The following is a 13020-nucleotide window of genomic DNA, read 5'->3' on the forward strand; positions in this document are numbered from 1 at the left end:
CGCAGAGTAAGTTCTGGGATCATTTCCCTAATGAAAGCCAGAAAGTGTTTGACCAAGAGGTGTACATCATATTTAGCATTCGTGATCGATGCTAAGAAGGAAAACAAGGTGATGCAGAATATTCCTGTCGTATGTGATTATCCGGAAGTATTTCCCGAAGATCTTGCTGGATTACCGCCCGATCGGCAAATAGAATTTCATATTGACTTGTTTCCCGGAATGACGCCTATAGCAAAAGCACCTTATCGACTAGCACCGATGGAGATGAAAGAGATGATGATGCAACTTCAGGAGTTATTGGACAAAGGTTTCATTAGACCTAGTTCATCGCCCTGGGGAGCTCCGGTGTTATTCGTGAAGAAGAAAGATGGAAGTATGAGAATGTGCATCGATTACAGAGAACTGAACAGAGCAACAGTAAAGAATAGATATCCGTTGCCGAGGATTGATGACCTGTTCAATCACCTACAAGGTTCAAGTTATTTTTCAAAGATCGACTTGAGGTCAGGATATCATCAGCTAAAAGTAAGAGAGGAGGATATAGACAAGACTGCATTCAGAACACGATATGGACACTACGAGTTTTTTGTTATGTTGTTTGGACTAACCAATGCTCCAGCAGCATTCATGGATTTAATGAACAGTGTTTGTAATCCGTTCCTTGATAAATCTGTGATAGTGTTCATAGATGACATTCTGCTTTACTCGAAAAGCCAAGAGGAGCATGGCAGTCACTTGCGAGAAGTGTTGGAAGTCTTGAAGAAGGAGAAGTTGTATGCTAAGTTCTCCAAATGTGATTTTTGGATTCGAGAAGTCCAATTCTTGGGTCACGTGGTCAACCAAGAAGGTATAATGGTTGATCCAGCAAAGATTGAAGTTGTAATGAAGTGGGAACAACCAAAAAGTCCCACGGAGATCCGAAGCCTTTTAGGATTAGCCGGATATTACCGAAGGTTTATCCAAGGCTTTTCTTCGATCGCTAGTTCATTGACAGCTTTGACCCACAAAGGAGCTACTTATGCTTGGAGTGATAAGCATAAAGAAGCATTTGAGAAACTAAAGAAGAAGCTATGCGAGGCACCGATTCTTTCTCTACCCGATGGGGTTGAAGACTTCGCTGTCTATAGTGATGCGTCTGGTGTTGGATTGGGTTGTGTTTTGACCCAAAGAGATAAGGTGATCGCGTATGCATCTCGACAGCTAAAAGAGCATGAAAAGAACTACCGGACTCATGATTTAGAGTTGGCAGTGGTAGTTTTCGCTCTGAAAATATGGAGGCATTACCTCTATTGCACACAGTGCAAACTTTTTACTGATCATAAGAGTCTCCAATATCTCTTTAATCAGAAAGAATTGAATATGAGGCAACGACACTAGCTAGAGTTACTTAAGGACTACGACTGTGAGATACTTTACCACCCCGGTAAAGCAAATGTTGTTGCTAATGCTCTCATTCGGAAGGTCAATCTTGGAAGAACAAGGCCAAGAGCATTGAGAATAGAAGTTGTCTCGACAATTGTTGAGAGTATAAAGAAATCTCAAAGCGAAGCTTCTGAAAATAATGACCGGAAAGAGGAACGTTTGGGTAAAACGGTGGTGTTCAATACAAACGGTCATGGACTGAAGGTATTCAAAGATCGTATTTGGGTACCTAAGTCAGGAGGAATAAGAGATCTTCTGATGGAAGAAGCTCACAAAGCCATGTACTCCATTCATCCCGGTAGCACAAAAATGTATAGGGACCTGAAACCCTATTACTGGTGGCCGACGATGAAGCTCGACATTGAGAAGTATGTGGCGGAGTGTGTGACTTGTGCGAGAGTCAAGACACAACATCAGAAATCATACGGGAGTTTAGAACCTTTACCTGTACCTATGGGTAAGTGGGAAGACATTGCTATGGATTTTGTCACTAAACTGCCCAGAACAATGAATGGTCACGACATGATTTGGGTGGTCGTTGATCGATTCTCTAAGAGTGCGCATTTCATAGCAGCCAATGAGAAATGGTCTATGGAAAAGCTTGTGAATTCTTACATGAAGGAAATTGTGAGGCTTCACGGTGTTCCGTTAACGATTGTGTCGGATTGTGATTGCTGTTTCACCTCGGGATTTTGGAAAAGTCTACAAGAGGAATTGGGTACCAAGTTGTGTTTAAGTACAGCTTACCATCCGCAGACTGATGGTCAGAGTGAACACCTGAAGATATGCTGAGAGCATGTACCCTGGAATTCCAAGGTAATTGGGATGAACATTTACCTTTGGTAGAATTTTCCTATAATAATAGCTTCCACTCGAGCATTAAGATGGCACCTTATCAAGCTTTGTACGGACAGAAGTGTCGTACGCTGTCTTGTTGGCTTCAGGCTGGGGAAAAGCAGTTTATGGGACCAGAGATAGTCCATCAAACTACTGAAAAGTTGAAAATAATTAGGGAAAGAATGTTAGCCGCTCAGGACCATCATAAGAGCTATGCTGACAAAAAGCGAATACCGATGACTTTTGAAGTTGGAGATTCGTTTTGCTTAAAGTCTCGTCGTGGAAGGGACTTATAAGATTTGGTAAAAGGGGAAAGTTAAGTCTGAGGTTTATTGGACCATTTAAAGTTATTCAGAGAATTTGGAACCAAGCTTACAAGCTCGAACTACCAGATGAACTGAATGGAATTCATAACACTTTTCATGTGTGTTACTTGAGGAAGCTCACGGGGGAAGTTCCCGACATGATTCCACTTTCGGAGTTGAGAATCGATGAGAACAAAAGGTTGATTGAAGAACAAGAGGCAATCGTTGACCGAAAGACTAAAAAGTTGCGACGTAAGATGGTTGAGTTAGTGCTTGTCCGATGGAAACAAACGAATGGGCCAAATCTCACCTGGGAGACGGAGAGTGACATGATGAGTCGCTACCCGCATTTGTTTGTTGAGATCGAGCGGTTTTTAGCCGAAACAATCTAAACAAGAATCGAAGATCTCGTTGTTAGTAGCGAAACGATGAAAAGTAAGGCGAGAACGGGCGTCGGACAAAGAAGTTATGAATTTATAACGAAGTTTTCCTGTCCCAGCCTACTAAAAATAAAAATTAAAAATAAAGTCAAAATTAGCCGACGAAGTCTAAACGAAAGTTGTAGAGTGTACTCTCACCTACGCTTCGATATAAAGAATGTCGAAAATGAAGTTCGTATGAAGTAGATATGAATTTTTGAAGTTTATTAAATAATTAAAATATAAATTTAATTAATAAATCCGATATTATCCGAAGGGGAGTCGCTGGACTTATCCGGGTTACGCCCAACGTACAGCGAAGCGTGACGAAGCCTCGCACTCGAGTACTCCGATGACGTATGCAGTGACGCTTTGGGCATTACGCCCAGCGTACTGAAGCAGTACGCCCAGTGTAATGCGAGGGTTCAACCCTATAAAAGGGGCATGCAAGGGCAGCTCCTTTCTTTTACAAACTTCTTCCTTTCTCTCTAAGTTTTGCCTCGATTTGCATGCCATTTATACCCCGAAGCCCCGATATTATTCCCGAGCCCCGAAGCAAGATTCGAAGCCCCAAGGATCCCGAGAAGTGAGATTTCCGAGCCAAAGCCCTGCCCATGAGGAGCCCGGTTTTTGTGAAGATCTTCTAGATCTACGGAGAAACACTACTTCTGCAAGCTGTAGTGCCGCCCGATCATCTTCTGATCAAGTGAGTATGTAGTCATTTTCTTCTAACACATTATTATGAAGTATTTTATACGAAATACGTGTTACGTGTATACTTTGTTGCCTATACGTGTGAATGTATATTCACTTTCTTCTATCTCATAGATCTGATTTATTCTCTATGAAATACGTGTTATGTGTGTATGCCTCATATGTTATGTGGAAAAAATGTATTGATCGAGCATGCTATACAGGTTTTAAACTTTGTATAAAAATGTATATTTTTATCTACTAATATGTTGGGTAGAACATGGGTAGATAATTGGTGTGTAATAAACAGATGAGAGGCCTCGATGTTGTTGGTGTTATTCTAGTCTTTCAGCAGAGTATGGATGACGACCACAGACTATTCTAGACAGTCCTGTGGAACACTAGCAGTCTCATAACCTGTAGGTGTTGTGAACGACGTGTTCATCGGTGTACTCTATCCCCCTCATGGTTGCCTTTAGGATATTTATTGCTAAGGAAGCCCCTTTGCAGTAATGTCCGTCCCGATGAAAATCCTAGATTAGGTCCCTTATAATATATGTTGTTTTAGGGACGTAAAGTGGGGATAACGGGAATGGGTAATCAGGTTATTGTTGATTGTTGAAATTAAATATAATTATTTATGGTGGGTTGAAAACCCTATATGCTCACCAGGCTCCCAAGCCTGACCCACTCAGTTTATTTGTATTACAGGAAGTGGCACAAGGGCATAAGATGGATGAATCATCAAGTTGTTTTGTTTACAAGTCTGTATATGTATATATTTGTTGAATGACTTGTAATGTTATCGTTTATGCTTTGCGATCTGTATCGGAACATGACATCCCGATTTTTGATTATGAAATGAAATCATATTTCTTTATGAAATGTTTTGATAAAAAAATCTATTTTATCATGTTTTGTTTTTGGGAACAAATTCTGCATCTCTTTTAAAAAAAATCAAAAGGGTTTACTCTGAAAATGTTTAAAAAGCATAAATGAAACCGGTCTTTTCTGGCCGAGATTTTGGGGATGTCACAACAACCAGACTAGGAGGCGGTCAACCAGCTATGAACCGTCCCACCAAGGATGATCTCGCTAAAATGGAAAATGATGTTGTTGCTTTTTTATGAAATCTCCTGTGGAGTTGCTCCTGACAACTTCGATATTATCATAAATTGCAAATCAGCAAAAGAGATCTAGGATGTTCTCAAGAATCTATATGAAGGCTCAGAACAAGCACAAGATAAGAAGCTTACAACTGCACTCAATGAGTTCAACAATTTCAAAGCTCATACTGATGAAAGTTTGGAAGACTCCTTCAAAAGGTTCAACCTGATTGTCACCAAGTTATCCAATGCGGGCACCATCCGCAGTAACCATGAAACAAATCTTCAATTTCTTAATGGTTTGGGAAGACAAATGACTACGGCTAAGATGATAGTCCAAGGTGATCGAAAGATTCATTCCTTGTCACTCTACAAACTCTATGGAGAACTGCAAGCATAGGAATCCACTGTACTCAAAGATTGTGCTGACTTCGGAGGACCTCTTGCTCTCATAGCACAAACTCCACATAATCAATCTTACTCTCCCTCGTATGACACTTCACCACAGTCATACGAAGTTGATTCAGAGTATGATGATGAAGAAGAATTTCAAAAGGCAATTTCTCTAGTTAGCAAACAATTCAATCGACTACGACCTCACTCTTTTCGCAAAAATCATCAATTCAACAAACCACCCTTCAATCTTAACTTCAACCCACAAAACAATCACTCTCATTATCCTAAAAGTTATCATCCACCACCACAATCTCACAATACTCAACCAAAGGAAGCACCTCAGTCTACTCAAACCACTGACTCCGGTACTCCCTTAGAAGACAAAACTGATGTTGTAGTTTGCCACAAATGCAACAAAGAGATTCACTTTGCAAGAGATTGTAAGGCCAATGTAGTAAAAGACAAATCATTCTACCTTAGAGTGGCTCATGAGTTGGAAGAAAAGGTAAAAGCAAGGGCATACGTAGCCCATGTCAAAAGAGACAATCAAGCTTGGTCATCCGGAGACGAAGATGAAGCCATTAGCAGTGTCAAAGGAAAAGGGAAGATCTGCATGTTGGCGACTGTGAATGATGATGGGTCTACAAAGATGGACAAAAACTATTGTTACATGGCAAAGGATGGAACTCTAATTATCGTCGAACAGGTAAAACTCATGATCCAAACTCTAAATTATAGCATGCATGACTGTCAACCTTAAATAGATGATCTTAATGACACATGTGTTGCCGTCCTTACAGACTATAAAAAAGCCTTAGATGAGAAGAACATTGCGTCCCAGGAGATGTTCCATGTGAGAGGACGACTGGATAACAAAAGACTCAAAATGGCTATGTTAGAAATAGATTTAGAGTTAGAAAAAGATGCAAGAATGTTGAGTGAAACCCAATTAGAGATAGCTTTGAACCAGAGAGATTTAGCTCAGAGTGAAATTGTACGCTTAAATCTTTTAATCGAAAAATTGTTCAATGGAAGTGAAGCTATTGAAAATTTAGTAAATTTTGGAACCGTGGACAACACATATAATTGGGATTGGTCAAATGGATATCCTACCGCAATGGATTCCTCACCCCGTTTCAACAAAAACAGACTGTATGTCCCTCCAGACCGAGAATTTCATTTCCCAGTCAATGACAAGACCTTTCCCGAAAATATCAAAACTCACTTTAGTAGACTGCATAATCTAAGCAACAATTGTGTCATTGAGGAAATTGTGCCTGAGGTTTCGGGTCACACATGTGATCAAATTCCCATCTGTGGCACTACTTACCCAAATTCTCAAAACTCATCCGTAGTTGATAAAGAAATTATCATTAAGGACACTGAAGTATCGAAAGACTTTCCATCTCTGTCCTCAAACCACAGTGTCTCACACTGTAGTCAAAAGTCCCACAAAAGTCCCACTGAAGTCCAAACTAAGACTTACTCTACGATAGTCAAGTCTTCTCTACCGCAGTCCTTGAACAAAAGTTCTGTCACTCTTCAAAAAATTCATCATGAATTACCCATAGAAAACTTTAAAGTGGGTCAATGTTCTCAAATTCTTGAGTCCTCAAGTTCGGATGAATCTAGCCCACGTTTTCACAAAATTTCAAAGGATTCTAGGAAATCGCAGTTGAACAACAGAGACTGTGGTTTACCAAAATCCTTAGCTAAAAAGGCTTTCAAAGAGGAAATTCGCTCATGATGCACAAATAGACAATTTTTTTCAAAAAACAAGAAGCATGTCAGATTTCAAAACTCCAAAAGTCCAAAAAAATTTGTTTTCTCTCACTATTTTTCTAAACACTCTACCATCAAGAAAACATCCAAAAAGGAATGTATAGTTCCAACGGTCATTCCTAGTTCATCTGACACAACCCAAAAGCATGTAAAGTCTTTTCGAAACAATGGGTTTCAAATCTATTCCTCAAATGATCCGAAATGGAAAGGTATCTTACCCACTCCAACACTTCTAAAGTCACATCAAAGTTTTAACAAGTGGAAGGGTATTCTACCAAATCCAACAAAAAGGACTCAAAGATCTACACGTGCTAAACCTTTTTCAAAACAATTTTTTCAGAAATCAACCAACACTCGTGTCAGATCCTTTCAATCTCGGACTAGTCACAAGCCCAACAACTCCTCCTTTAGACCGTTGACCAAACATGGTCTCAGAACAAAAGACAAAATCTCAACCTGTGAATGTCAGTGTAGTTACCAAAATCAGAAACCTCGTAACTTTGCAAAAACACACAACACTCCAAAACTACACAAACACCCAGGACTAGGTTTAAAAGTTGACATGCAACCAGTCCATTCATCACTCAGAAACTTACTTATTGTTCCAGGCTCCAAACTAGTTTGGATACCTAAACTAACCGTGTAATTCTCAGGCTTTGTGCAAGGGGAACAAGAAGATTAATGGTTAATCGACAGTGCCTACTCCTTGCACATAACCGGAAGGTTAGAATACCTTCGGGATTTCAGGCCAATTTGCAACGGTGGAAATGTTACATTCGGCAACAATGCGAATGGAATCATCTGAGGTTACGGTGTACTCACTACGGGGAACTTTTCAATTCAAAAGGTTGCTTATGTTGAAAGCCTTAAACACAATATCATCAGTGTTGGCCAACTATGTAAGGCAGGCCATCGAGTTGAATTTGATGATCAATTATGTTATGTAATGACAAGTGATACGAGCACCTGTTTGATCAAGTCTCAATCCGAGGGTACCATGTATCCTCTGGATGTCTCTCTTATCATTGGCAAACCACAGTTGTGTTTCCTTTCCAAAGCTGTATCCGAAGTCAGCTGGCTATGGCACCGCAAGCTCGCTCATCTCAACTTTAGATACATCAACACTTTGGTCACCGGAGAGCTGGTAAGAGGACTGCCTATTCTCAAGTTCAGCAATGACACTCTATGTCCTGCATGTGAATGTGGTAAGGAGTCCAAATCAAGTCACCCCATGGTGATTGACTCTTCAATATCTGAACCACTTGAGCTTTTGCACATTGATCTCTACGGTCCATCAACCGTAGCCAGTCTCCATCACAAAAAGTACACACTGGTTTTAGTAGATGACTTTACTCGTTTCACATGGGTTTTCTTCCTCAGACTCAAATCCAAAACACCGTAAATTCTCATCAACTTCATCAAAGAAATAGAACTTCAGATCAAGCTGCCAGTAAGACGAATCCGCAGTGATAATGGAACCGAGTTCACTAATTATCCTCTCAACAGTTTCTTGGTGTCTAAAGGCATCACTCACAACTTTTCAGATCCTTCTACACCACAACAAAACGGAGTAGTAGAGATAAGGAACCGCACACTAGTCGAAGCAGCCAGATCTATGCTCAACTTCGCACACCTTCCTCTCTACTTCTGGGCTGAAGCAGTAGCAACCGCATGCTTTGTACAAAAACGAAGCATTGTGTGCAAACGTCTCAATAAAACACCATATAAGGGCCTTAACAACCGCAAACCAAATGTTCGTTTCTTTCATATCTTTGGGTGTATATGTTTTGTGATCAACAACAGAGATCAGCTTAACAAATTTGCACCGAAGTCTGATGAAGGCATCTTTCTTGGCTACTCCACGAACAAGGTTGCTTATTGGGTTCTCATCAGACGTACAGGGCTAATCATTGAAAGCTTCAATGTGACATTTGATGATTCTCACATCCGTAACGCCCCTCCATCCACTGAAACCACCGCAATCATGGAAAGCGATATTCTTGCTTCTTCGGGTCCCTTAAATCTAGTTGAAGTCAATTATGACGATCTTTTCGACCCTGTTGAAACGGCGAAACTATCCGAAGTTCTTGTGTCACCAGCCACTAAACAACAACACGTTGATGTTTCTGGTCCATCTATATCCAAAGTAGCATCTCTCAATACTTTCACCTCTCCGGTTTAGGGGGAAAGCTCTACTCCGGATCAAGCAATAACCACCAAGGTTCCAGTACTTGATGACACTCAAGTTCCTATCCTTAGAAAATCATTACCATCAAACGTATCTTCAGATTCTGATGATGAACTCATCGAGAACATTGACACTAGAATCAATTCAAGGATTATCACTCTCCCATCCGTAGTCCATGGGGATCTTTCTCAGTTTCCAGAGGAACTCCCATCCGCAATCCAAGGGGAACCTCCCCAAACTGCTCAAGAAAATTCCATTCTCGTTCTAACAAGCCAAGATGATTCTGCAGGATGTTCTAAAATCCAGGGGGAACTGCCATCTCCAACCGAAGAAACTTTTGATATTGAAGACATTCCCTCTACCACAGCTGCTGGTCAACTGATACCTCGTCTACACGTATGGACCAAGGACCACCCACCAGGTCAAATTATTGGCAACCCATCCGTAGGTGTCCAGACTCGATCTTCTAAGGACTTATCTGATCATTGTCACTACGCAGCATTTATGTCCTCAGTTGAGCAACGATCGATCAAAGAAACATTATTGGAACCTGATTGGATATCCGCAATGCAAGAAGAACTGGAAGAATTCAAAAGGAACAAGGTATGGCAACTCATTCCCATACCGCAACGCCACACTATTATTGGTACAAGATGGGTGTTCAAGAACAAGTTAGATGAATCTGGTGAGATCATCAGAAATAAGGCAAGACTAGTTGCAAAGGGCTACAATCAACTTGAAGGTGTTGACTACGATGAAATGTATGCTCCGGTGGCACGAATGGAAGCCATCTGAATCTTCTTAGCATACGCAGCCCACAAAAATGTCAAGGTATACCAAATGGATGTTAAGAGTGCTTTTCTCAATGGGGAATTAAAAGAAGAGGTTTATCTTCAGCAACCTCCCAGCTTTGAAAGTATTGAATTCCCTGACCACTGCTACAAGCTTGAAAAAGCAGTTTATGGTCTGAAGCAAGCCCCAAGAGCTTGGTATGAGACTCTTTCTGAATTTCTAGTCTCTTCAGGTTACAAAATAGGAGTGATTGATCCCACTCTATTTAGAAAAGCAAATGGTGACCACCATATGCTTGTACAAATATATGTGGATGATATCGTCTTCAGATCGACTGATCAAGGAATGGTGGATGAATTTGCTAAGCTCATGACCAACAAATTTCAAATGTGCATGAATAGAGAGATTAATTTATTTCTAGGTCTTCAAGTGAAACAAATTTAGCAAGGTATATTCATTCATCAAGAGAAATACACCACTGAACTATTGAAGAAGTACTTAATGGATAATTTTTCTTCGGCTAAGGTCCCCATGGCCTTCGGATATATGATCTCTGTTGATCCCTCTGGCGAATCCGTGGATCACAAGACTTATAGAGGTATCATTGACTCTCTAATGTACCTCACCACAAGCCGACCAGACATTGTCTTTGCAACTGGTGTATGTGCAAGGTGTCAGGCTAACCCAAAAGTGTCACATATGACCGCAGCCAAACAAATTCGTCGGTACCTAAAAGGAAGCAAATCTCTTGGTCTATGGTACCCCGCAGGCAATGAATTCAGTCTTCAAGCATTTACCGATGCGGATCATGCCGGATGCAAACTCGATCGAAAAAGCACCTCAGGTGGATGTCAATTTCTGGGAGGAAGACTCATCAGCTAGTCCTCAAGAAAATAAAGTTGTGTATCATTGTCTACCGTAGAAGCCGAATATGTGGCCGCAGCCAGCTGTTGTTCACAAGTCTTATGGATGAAAACACAACTGCTAGACTACGTATATAGAATGTTGCGGATACCAATCTGCTGTGACTCTGAAAGTGCCATAGCGATTTCTCATAATCCTATTCAACACTCCAAGACAAGGAATATTGAACTATGGTATCACTTCATCAAAGACCACATTCTGAAAGGTAACAATGAACTCATCTTTGTCCTTACTCATGAAGAGATTGCTGATGTATTTACAAAAGCACTTGATTCTACCAAACTCAACGCGTTCTTACAAATGTTAGGAATGATGAATCTGGACCCTTAATTCTTCTTGAATTGATAGGCATCGCAGACCATCTTTTGTCTCCATTACAGTCCTAACTAAAAGTTATTTATAATAAATGGTTTTCGTATACTCTGTGTACCGCAGTCTATGTACCGCAACCATATATTATATTTATCCTTCACTGGTCCTTCTTGTTTGTTATTACTAACTTATTGTACAAGTGCTCTTCTCAGTTTCTTCCACTGTAGTCATATATCTACTTATCCGCAATGGCAAAGGATCCATCTGCAATGACGTGCCCATCCGCAGTCACATTAATTGATTTTCAGATTGTTGCATTCTTTTGAAAAACAACAAAAAAAACATGGTGTTCGATTTAATGATCCTTCATTAAATAAAACATTAAATAAAAACATTTCTTGAGAAACTGTCTCATTCTTTTTTCTTTAAACCTCGTGTCAGACCTATTTTAGGTATGATGACAAAAAGAAAGATTTTCCAAATCAAATCGTTTTAATATGTCCTTTCCTATTACCCTAAAACATCACATCCGTTACAACTTCCCCTTTACCCAACAGATTGATCTCACCCTCACCACACGTTCACCAGACATGGTATCAAATCTGACATTTCATTAAATGCAAACCCTTTTTGGTAAATCCCAAATTTAGATTTAATCCCTCTTTTATCAATATGTGGCTGAGATTAAAGACCCTAATTCAAAGATAAACCCAAACATTTTTACCCAAATTCACTTAGGTCAAAAACGTTTCCTGCTCCCTTAAGCCACTATAAAACCCCTTTCTTCTCCACAAAGAAAAGTTTATGCTCTCTAAACCTTAACCTTCTCTTGCATTCTACCTTTATTTTTCAAAGCTTCCTTAAACTTTCAACAATGGTGAAATCCAATGTATCGAAGAAACAATCCAAGGCATCTGGATCAGTAAACCCTACTTGCTCAGACTCTCCCACAATTGCTTCGAGCAATTTCAGAGCAATGTTTGAAGAACACCCATTTTACAATGCTCCCAGGAAACTAATGATCAAGTTCCTAAAGAATCACCCTCTGTTTGGCCCCTTCGATGCTTTCACAGACGTTGTCCTGATCACAACCCTTTTCAAATGTGCCTTTTCCGCCTATCGCCCACTCGAAAACCCCCTAGAAGTTCATCTCAACCTGATTAACGATTCTTTGGTCATTATGTCCAAAGAAAAGTTTCTTACTGCCATTAACCTTCTGGTTCATCCCTCCATCAAGATTTTCACCCCATCCATGGCGGACATTACATCGGCACTTTACCAAATGGGATATCAGAAAAAGATCAAAGGAATTGGTGAATTCAAAAAGAACTAATTGCCTGCGGTCTGGCAATTCGTGTGCCACTTCATCACCTGCAGTCTACCCGGCAGAACCGGAGGCACGGATAACATGATACTCAAACTTTTAGAGCTTTTGTGGAGTATCTTCATAGGTCATGACGTGAACTACGGACAGATCCTATGGGATGACATCCTTCAATACATTCCTAAGGAGAGCCCGAGGGATAACCCAATTGAACTCACTTTTGCAAGGTTTTGGTTCCTCTGCATTTCAGAACTTCATGCAGATGAATGGATCGATATTGGCAGTGACATCAACTTCTTTGTCACCAAGGATCTCAAAAGGTACAATCCTTCATTTGATCAATCAATTTTTGGACCAATTCAAAGACTTCCTACCCACATTCTTTCTACCTTTGGTCTTTAGACTGTTGATGTCTCAGACCACATTGAGGCTACGGAAGGTATTGACCCATACCTTCCTACCCCACATCTTCAAAATCCATCCGCAATCCTTAACCCTAAAAGGCACCGTAATCCCCTCT

This window comes from Lactuca sativa, chromosome 9 (genome assembly GCF_002870075.4).
Source record: "Lactuca sativa cultivar Salinas chromosome 9, Lsat_Salinas_v11, whole genome shotgun sequence".
Taxonomy (NCBI): Eukaryota; Viridiplantae; Streptophyta; class Magnoliopsida; order Asterales; family Asteraceae; genus Lactuca; species Lactuca sativa.